The sequence below is a fragment of the Bison bison genome, unplaced genomic scaffold (assembly GCF_000754665.1).
Source record: "Bison bison bison isolate TAMUID 2011002044 unplaced genomic scaffold, Bison_UMD1.0 scf7180017853671, whole genome shotgun sequence".
NCBI classification, from domain to species: domain Eukaryota; kingdom Metazoa; phylum Chordata; class Mammalia; order Artiodactyla; family Bovidae; genus Bison; species Bison bison.
Genome location: NW_011484244.1, coordinates 23,755 through 33,650, shown reverse-complemented (window position 1 = coordinate 33,650; position 9,896 = coordinate 23,755). Strand labels below are relative to the sequence as shown.

General features: G+C 39.7%; 1 pseudogene; it reads right to left on the bottom strand.

Annotated features, from left to right (window-relative positions):
- Positions 1–4,474: 4,474 nt before the first annotated feature.
- LOC104999480 lies at positions 4,475–6,909 on the bottom strand (annotated as a pseudogene).
- Between the last annotated feature and the right edge of the window lie 2,987 nt (positions 6,910–9,896).

The following is a 9,896-nucleotide window of genomic DNA, read 5'->3' as shown; positions in this document are numbered from 1 at the left end:
TGGGAAAACTGGTCAACCACTTGTAAAAGAATGAAACTAGAACACTTTCTAACACCATACACAAAAATAAACTCAAAATGGATTAAAGATCTAAACATAAGACCAGAAACTATAAAACTCCTAGAGGAGAACATAGGCAAAACACTCTCCGACATACATCACAGCAGGATCCTCTATGACCCACCTCCCAGAATATCGGAAACAAAAGCAAGAATAAACAAATGGGATCTAATTAACCTTAAAAGCTTCTGCACATCAAAGGAAACTATTAGCAAGGTGAAAAGACAGCCTTCAGAATGGGAGAAAATAATAGCAAATGAAGCAACTGACAAACAACTCATCTCAAAAATATACAAGCAACTCCTACAGCTCAACTCCAGAAAAATAAATGACCCAATCAAAAAATGGGCCAAAGAACTAAATAGACATTTCTCCAAAGAAGACATACAGATGGCTAACAAACACATGAAAAGATGCTCAACATCACTCATTATCAGAGAAATGCAAATCAAGACCACAAAGAAGTACCATTTCACACCAGTCAGAATGGCTGCGATCCAAAAGTCTACAAATAATAAATGTTGGAGAGGGTGTGGAGAAAAGGGAACCCTCTTACACTGTTGGTGGGAATGCAAACTAGTACAGCCACTATGGAGAACAGTGTGGAGATTCCTTAAAAAAACTGGAAATAGAACTTTCTTATGATCCAGCAATCCCACTGCTGGGCATACACACTGAGGAAACCAGAAGGGAAAGAGACACGTGTACCCCAATGTTCATCGCAGCACTGTTTATAATAGCCAGGACATGGAAGCAACCTAGATGTCCATCAGCAGATGAATGGATAAGAAAGCAGTGGTACATATACACAATGGAGTATTACTCAGCCATTAAAAAGAATTCATTTGAATCAGTTCTAATGAGGTGGATGAAACTGGAGCCTATTATACAGAGTGAAGTAAGCCAGAAGGAAAAACACCAATACAGTATACTAATGCATATATATGGAATTTAGAAAGATGATAACAATAACCCTATGTTCGAGACAGCAAAAGAGACACTGATGTATGGAACAGTCTTATGGACTCTGTGGGAGAGGGAGAAGGTGGGAAGATTTGGGAGAATGGCATTGAAACATGTAAAATATCATGTATGAAACGAGATGCCAGTCCAGGTTCGATGCACGATACTGGATGCTTGGGGTTGGTGCACTGGGACGACCCAGAGGGATGGTATGGGGAGGGAGGAGGGAGGAGGGTTCAGGATGGGGAGCACATGTATACCTATGATGGATTCATTTTGATATTTGGCAAAACTAATACAATTATGTAAAGTTTAAAAATAAAATAAAATTTAAAAAAATAAATAAATAAATAAAAGAGGCTTGCTCCCTGGAAGAAAAGCTATGATAAACCTAGACAGCATATTAAAAAGCAGAAACATCACTTTGTCTACAAATGTCCATATAGTCAAGGCTATGGTTTTTTCAGTAGTCATGTACAGATGTGAAAGTTGGTCCATAAAGAAGGCTGAGCACTGCAGAATTTATGCTTTTGAACTGTGATGCTGGAGAAGACTCTTGAGAGTCCCTTAGACTGCAAGGAGATCAAACAAGTCAGTCCTAAAGGAAATCAACCCCAAATATTCATTGGAAAAATTGATACTGAAGCTCCAATACTTTGGCCACCTGATGTGAAGAACTGACTTGCCGGGGTCCAGCCCTGGCTGATCCAGGGTATTCGAAGGAGAGACGGCATCGGCAACTTATTTAAATATTAATTAGAGATATAAAGAGGAATGAGGATAGCTCAGTAGGAAAATTCAGTGGAGAAAAGAGGCTGAGTAGCTTGGTTTACGCGGAAAATCAATATAACCTGTGACACCAGATTAGCTCTGACCACGGAGGCTGCAGGCGCCCTCTCGAATAGCAGAAGGTGCCCCACCTTAGACACCTTCTCGAGTGGATCTTAGAAGCCCAGGCAAATAAATGGTCGCAGAGGACCTCCACGCTCCAGATGGAAACTTCAGCCGGAATGTGAAAAGAAAGAATGACATGGGGAGACTAAGCTTTGGTGAGCAAGGCCCATAGCTTTATTTTCAACAGGGGGTTTTATACCCTAAGTTACACATAGAGGATAATAGGGGATGTGAAATCATGCAAAGTTAGCAGTCTTTGATCCTTATCAAAAAACAGGGTTTCTTTCCTGCAAATTTATTGTATACAAATGGTTTAGGTGATTTACATCATCTTCTGGCCAGAAGGCCTATTAACATTTTATGACTCTTGACAAAGGTTTATCAACCGTAAGACTTATTTTCTCTAAGAGTAATTATTTTAAGGTTTGACGCCATCCTCCGAAGGTGTTAGATAAAGTTACATTCCTATAGGGCAGATATACAGTGGGTTTACAACAAAGGAAATAATTTATTACCTTAAGGGTCTAAAGTTGCTAACACCAAGGCCACTACTTATTTTTTCTACATACCAACTATATTAATTAATACACATTCAAGGATACAACACAGGGGATGTGGAAACTTGGCAGCAAGCATTGGCTCATCAATGAAATCTTTTACTAGTTTTATTCTGACAGTTTCTAACTCTTTGAGAGGATCTAAGCTATTTGAATATCTTAAGCTTCCCGTGCCCCTCAAGGCTGGGAGACTGTAAATAATCATATGCATAGCTGTAGGAGTCCGGGTAGACTTGTCAGGCAAGTTAGAGAGCTATCTGTGGGGTTTGGATTTAAACACTCCTAATGCCCAGGAACTTTATTAATTGGAGCTGTAAGTTAACTTTTTGTCAGAGAGAGCAAGATGGTGGTGGGGGACAGCCCCCAGTAATGTCAGAGGTGAGAGCACAAAGCAATAAAGTAGGCAGACTCTGGTTTTTGGGGAGATGCTCGAGAATATCCAGGGGGACTCCTGAGGCTCGATCCTGCCTTTGCATATGCCGAGCCTCCTTCCTCATGACCTTTGTCATGAGTGGAGTGCCTCTCACCGGCTCCCGGCACTGACTTACTAGAAAAGACCCTGATGCTGGGGAAAATTGAGGGCAGGGGGATAAGGAGGCAACAGAGGATGAGATGGTTGGATGGCATCACCAACTCAATGGACATGAGTTTGAGTAAACTCCAGGAGTTGGTGATAGACAAGGAAGCCTGGCATACTGCAGTCCATGGGGTCGCAAAGAGTTGGACATGACTGAGTGACTGAACTGAATTGAACTGTTAAACTTTATTCCTTCTTTATTCTATTCTATCCCTTTAAACAATTCTATTCTATTCCATCCTACCAAACTGATTTTATTAATATTCCCATTGTTGTTGTTCAGTCACTAAATCGTGTCCAACTCTTTGGAACTATCTCCTGGAATTGGCTCAAACTCATGTCAATATATGGTCAAATCTATCAGGTTTTTTCCCACAGTTATTTTAAGCTTAAAAAATGCACCGCTACCCCCATGTGTCTTTACTGGTATTATGTTATGCTTATGTTTACCCATCGTGATTTTCAAACCAAACCCCCACAAAATATCCGTTAAATATATGTACCATATCTTCTTTACTCATTTAACTATTTATGAACAATTAGGTTGCTTCCATATCTAGGCTATGTAAATAACACTTCTATGAACATTAGGGTACGTATGTATTTTCAAATAAGTGTTTTTGTTGTCTTAGGATAGATACCCAGGAGTGGAGTTGTCATATTGTATGGTAGTCCCATTTTTAATCTTTTGAGGAACCTCCATATTGTTTTTCATAGTGGTTGCTTTAATTTACATCCCCACCCATGTGCACAAACGGTTCCCTTTTCCTCACATTTCACCAACACTTGTTATTACTTCTCTTTTTTAATTTTCCATTCTAACAGGTGTGAGGTGATAACTCACTGTGGTTTTACTCAACCATTAAAAAAAATGAAAATTTGCCATTTGTAACAACATGGATGGACCTGGAAGGTTTAATGCTTAGTGAGATAAGTTAGACAGAAAAAGACAGATGCTGTACATTTTCTCTCTCTCACACAAACACATATAATTTTCCTCCATTCCATCAGAAGGTCTTTCAAGCATGAAATTCATTAGCGATAATCCCAAGGGCCTGTGTTACTATAAACAGGCTCTGTGGACCACTCCGTTTGTCAGGGTTGAACACAAATAGATCTTTAGTTCCTAAGATACACATAGCTCCTTTTATCAAGGCCATTCCAAAAAGTGGTGTGTACAGCCAGGGATTTCATTCCATTTATGAGGTTGAACGTAAAATCCCACATCATTTATTGTACCAATTCCTATCGATGGGAGCTAAATGTGAGTGCAAAACCTTGTGCAAACACTGGCATTTTAAAAGTCAAATTCCAAGGAATCAGCAGAAAAAGAAAATAGATATACAGAATTTTTATTTTAAATAGTAGTTAATATTAAATAATAAGCTTTTTCTGAAAATGATTGGACTATGAGGTGGCTGAAAGGAACCAGATTAAATGGGCTGTGGGTTTGAACTATAACTTTGGCTTATTATACAGAAGAGATCAAGGCTTAAGGAATCCACGTTGATTGACAAGATGAATGAATAATTGGATGGATGAATGGATAAAGAGGTACCACTGCATCCCCAAATACTTGCAAGAGGCCTGGAACCTTAGGAATCCACACAGTCTGTCATTTTTAGCTTTTTCCTCCAATTTCCATTCTAGATAAGAATTTATGCCCTAGAAAACATCCTTTTCAACACGGCCCTATGGATGGTATCTTTGACCTCCTTATTCCTCAAGCTATAGGTAAGTGGGTTCAACATGGGGATGCCTGCAGTATAAACCACAGACACCACTTTGTCAAGACCCAGGGAGACACAGGCACTAGGCTGGACATAAATAAAGAGAAGAGGGCCATACAAGATAGATACGGCTGTCTGGTGCGCAGAGCAGGTAGACGAGGTTTCACGTCTCCCATCAGCAGAGCAGATCTTCAGGGTGGGGATGAGGATGTCTGTGGAGGAGCCCAGGACAGTCAGGCCACTGAAGACGACCATAGCTCCAGCCACAACAAAAACCACCCACTTGCTGAGACTGGTGTCGGCACACAAGGGAAAGCAGAAGGGGCAAGTCACAGAAGAAGCGAGGGATGACATGGAGCTGCAGAAAGGAAGGCCAAAAGCATCATGTGTGCGTCATGGGGTTCACGAACCCAGTGATATAGGGACCCACCACCAGCTGGACTCAGAGTCTCTGGGACATGGTGACGTAATACCACAGTGGGTTTCAAATGGCGCCAGAGCGGCCATAGGCCACGGACGCCAGAGAAAACACTCTGCTGGGACGAAGAACCCAAAGCACCCCTGTCGCAAAGCACAGCCCCAGAAAGTCAGAGAGCATCTTGGGGCTCACGACCAAAGAGAAGCACATGTCCACAAAAGACAAGTGACTGAGGAAAAAGTACATGGGGTGCAAAGGCGGGAATCCACGTGTATCAGAATAATCACACCCAAGTATCCTGTTAGGTTGATGAGGTAGAAACTCAGAAAGAGCAGGAAAAGGCAGACCTGCAATTGAGGGCTGAAATTCAAACCTCTGAAGATGAACTCTATGACCCTCACGTCGCTTTCATTAGCCGGGGACAGACTCTGGATTCCGCTAGAGAAGAGAAGAGAAATTTGGTAAACATGTCTTCAAAAAGGGGACACAGGAAAAAATAAACTAGTCCCTAGGAGAGTATACGATTTTTAGGTGCATGCCGTGGCTAAGGAAACAATAGTGAAATAGAGACCAGAGCAAAGGATCCGATTTGAAGCTATAATATTACAAGGCTCCATAGGAATCCATCAATATATGGGTGAGAAAACCACAGCTTAGAAACTCAAATTCCCATAACCAATAGCAGAGAAAATTCCAGAATAACTTTCCAGTAATTTTAACTTCAGTGAAGTTTACCTGAGTTCACCAGGTGGGTACAGGCCTGGTGAAGTGATGTAGGAGAGTGAAATGAAACAAGCAGAGAAGAATGAGCCGCTGCTCAGTTTCAGGCCACGTGCTGTGCACTTTGGGATTACAGCTTAAGCCTTAGTGCACACTCTGCAAGTGCTCTGACCCTAGGAAAGTTACTTTTCTTCACCTGTGAAATAGGAGTAATAATAGTAACACCTACCTTGTAAATTGCTGTGAGGATTAAATGAGTTAATGCGTGCAAACATTTAACAGAGTCTTATTGAGTTCCTAGTAAGTGCACACTAATTATTGGCATTTGTGCCTTACATATTGTCTTTAACAAGCCTGCAAGCTAAACATCATTATTTCCTTTTACATAGGAGCAAAATAAAAGTTTAATCCGTGTTCCCTATTCTAGTGACTGGCAGAAGTGGGCACTGAGTATTTACCTGTCAAAACAGACTGTAATATTTCTTTTTTCACACTGTAACAGTGTTTCCTGTGTCTTCATAAATCCTTTCATCTTAAAGAGATTAAACATTGTACATTGCAATAGGAGTACACAATAATGCATTTTGGCTTCCTATTTTTTTGAGGTTATAGCCAATGGTCATTAGTGGGAAGCCCATAGGATAATAGAATGCTGAGTTGAAGCATCACTTTATGGAAACAATACACGGAAGAAACCATGAGAAAAGCCTGAAGTAGCCCACCTCTATATCCTCTATGTATTCTTTTTTCATGCACTATAAGAATGGCCTTGGTTAAGTCAACTGATCTCCTTGAACCTGAGTTGTTCAATCATTCATTGTTGGCCGTGCTGGGATTTCATGGCTGAGCGGCTTTTTCCCTGGGTGCAGCAAGTGGAGGCTCCTCTCTAGTTGCGGTGCTCAGGCTTCTCATTGTGGTCCTTCTCCTGTTGTTAAGCACCAGCTCTAGGGTGCTCGGGCCTCGACAGTTGCAGCGTGTGGACTCCACCATGAGCTCAATAGTTGTGGAGCACCCACTAAGCTGATCCACAGCAAGTTAGATCTTCCCAGGTCAGAGATCAAACCCATGACTCCTGCATTGGCAGACTGATTCTTTACCATTGAGCAACAAAAGAAGCCCTTGCCCAGGCCTTCTGCATGACATTTTAATTTCTCAGTTTTTCAATGTGGCTTGATGCTTAAAATAGATTACTGTGCTCCAACAGGTGAGACCACGCAGGATGAGGAATACAGGTCTCCCTGGGGTTCAGAGCACTTAGGATAACAACAACACAGCCCACAATAATTCTTTCAGCAAGGAGAAAGGAAATCACCCAGATGGCTCAGACTGGAATTTGAATTGAATTCAGGGCTTTTCTTTTCCCCTTTTCCTCCTCTCTGACCCATTTTATACTCATGTTATAATATTTTGATCCAGTTGCAGAATCTAAACTTTTCTCTACCTAGGTTATCTCTTCTTAGATCTTCCTTAACCATCCATCAAAGACAAGGATAATGCCATCGTGGCCATGAATCAAATATAAAATTTATTTTCAATTTACTTTATTTATGTTCTCCTGAACTTGCTAAAAATCAGGTAGGAAAAGGAACAGATAATGATTTAGAAGTTCTTAACGTTTCAATGGGGTCCCTCTTGTTTAAAGATGACAAGAAGAACTAAAGTAAAAACAAACCAAGTTGGTTAGCTTTCATCTCTTCCCTTACCTTCACACATAGAATGGGTCCAAATTTTCCACAGTCATTTGATTTTACTTTTTACTTTCTTCCAGAAAGAAAGTGTGGAAGACTCCACTGTGACACATACAGAGTCTTAGACAACTAGCTGAAAGTCCCCTGAATTAGTTGCATCATTTTCTGCTTGTTCTTATGGAAGATGTCCTGTCCCCAAAGTGTACTGTATCTTGGGAAAGAACAGTTAAGGGAAAGTGCAATTAAAATTCTGCTCCATAACCTCAGTCAGTCCAATGAGATCTATTTTCTGATAATTTTATATTTGTTTCTAACTGGATATAGGCTCTCCATTTTCTCTAGTTCCAAGATACACAGGAAACTCTATGGAATCCTTTGTAAATTAAAGTAGTAGAGGGGACTTCTCTGGTATCCAGTGGTATCCGGTATCCAGACCTTGTCTTCTGATGCAGGAGGTATCCCTGGTCGGGGAGCTAAGATCCCTTGTGCTTTGTGGCCAAAAAATAAAAAGATAACGTAAAATAGAAGCAGTATTGTAACAAACTCAATAAAGACTTTAAAAATGATCCATACCCCAAAAAAAAAAAAAAAAATCTTAAAAAATAATGAAGGAAATGTGAACAAGCTTTTATTGTGATTGATAAGCTGATGCTGCCACCTCGTGGCAACGTTTAACACCACCTTGAAAAGGAACTATAACAATGTTACTTCACTAAGAACCTTGCCTACACTTTATTTGAACACACCCTATATTCAATATAGGGGCAATATAGCAGAAAGTGGACTTCCCTGGTGGCTCAGACTGTAAGGAATCTGCCTGCAATGCCAGAGATGCAGATTCAATCCCTGGGCCAGGAAGTTCCTCTGGAGAAGGGAATGACCACCCACCTCAGTACTCTTGCCTGGAGAATTCCATGGACAGAGGAGCCTGGTGGGCTATAGTCCATAGGGTCACAGAGTCAGACACGACTGAGTGATTATCACTTTCACCTCACTGTATTCACTGAGACCCTGTTAAATAGGAGATGAATAAAAAGGTAGAGGGGAATCTTTCATTAAGAATGTGAAATAGTGCATCTCATGGTACTGAAGGTACAACAAATTTTAACAAACTTTGACCCTCTTGTTTTCAAGTAATTTTGTAAAGTAATCAGCCTCTATAAATAAATTTAATTTAAAAAAATGTAAAAAAATTAAAATTGGGTTTATAACAGTTTAGAAAATAAGGTCATTTTGAGGGAATCTTTATTAATATGATGTTGGAGCAGGACTAGTATGAGTCTTAGAAGTTAATGTTTTGTCGCATTCCTTTCAAAATACCTTGAGATAGATTTGTTGTTGTTGTTTAGTCACTAAGTTGTGTCAGATTCTTTGCAACTCCATGGACTGTAGCCCGCTGGGCTCCTCTGTCCGTGGAATTTCCCACGCAAGAATTCTGGAGTGGGTTGTCATTTCCTTCTTCAAGGGATCTTTCCGATTCCTGAATCGAATCTATGTCTCCTGCATTGACAGGTGGATTCTTTACTGCTGAGCCACTGGGGAAGCCTAAGATAGAGTTAACAAATTTCTAGTGAATAAACTACTTGAGAGTCGTATATTTTCCTAGACCCTGACGATAAAGAAGTAGTGTTTCTCCAGGACATTCGATAAATAAGAATTCCTCTTTTCCTGGGCTACTAAAACTTTATAAAGTTAATTAGGAACAGATATTGTCTTATGCCTATAAAGATGATAATATGGAATTTTTATTAACTTGAAGAGTATTGTACACCCATGGCTGATTCATGTGAATGTATGGCAAAAGCCACTACAATACTGTAAAGTAATTAGCCTCCAATTACAATAAATTAATTTGCAAAAATAAAAAAATTTAAAAATTATCTTACTTAAGTATAAAAAAAGAAAGCTATTGCATTTACTTTGCAAATCAAATTTAAAAATCAACAAAACCTACAGTCAATACTGCTATAAATATGTTTTTATATAAAAAAGAATATTGATAATAAAAATAGTAAAATCTCACAATCTTCTGAGCACTTTTTTATGATCTCTTACTTATTTTTATATTCATACAGTGCCTCACATAATGTTATCCCCATTTAATAGATGAGCAAAATAAATTGTTTGTTTAAATTATCTGTAAAGCAAATACTGCTTCTTATTTTAAATTTTTCATTATGTAGTCTCACTTGCATAACCTAAAATTAATTGGGACATTCCCATTTAACTTCTCTCTTTCTGCCTCTGTCTCTGCCTCTCTGCCTCTCTCACACACACAAAAATCTAAGC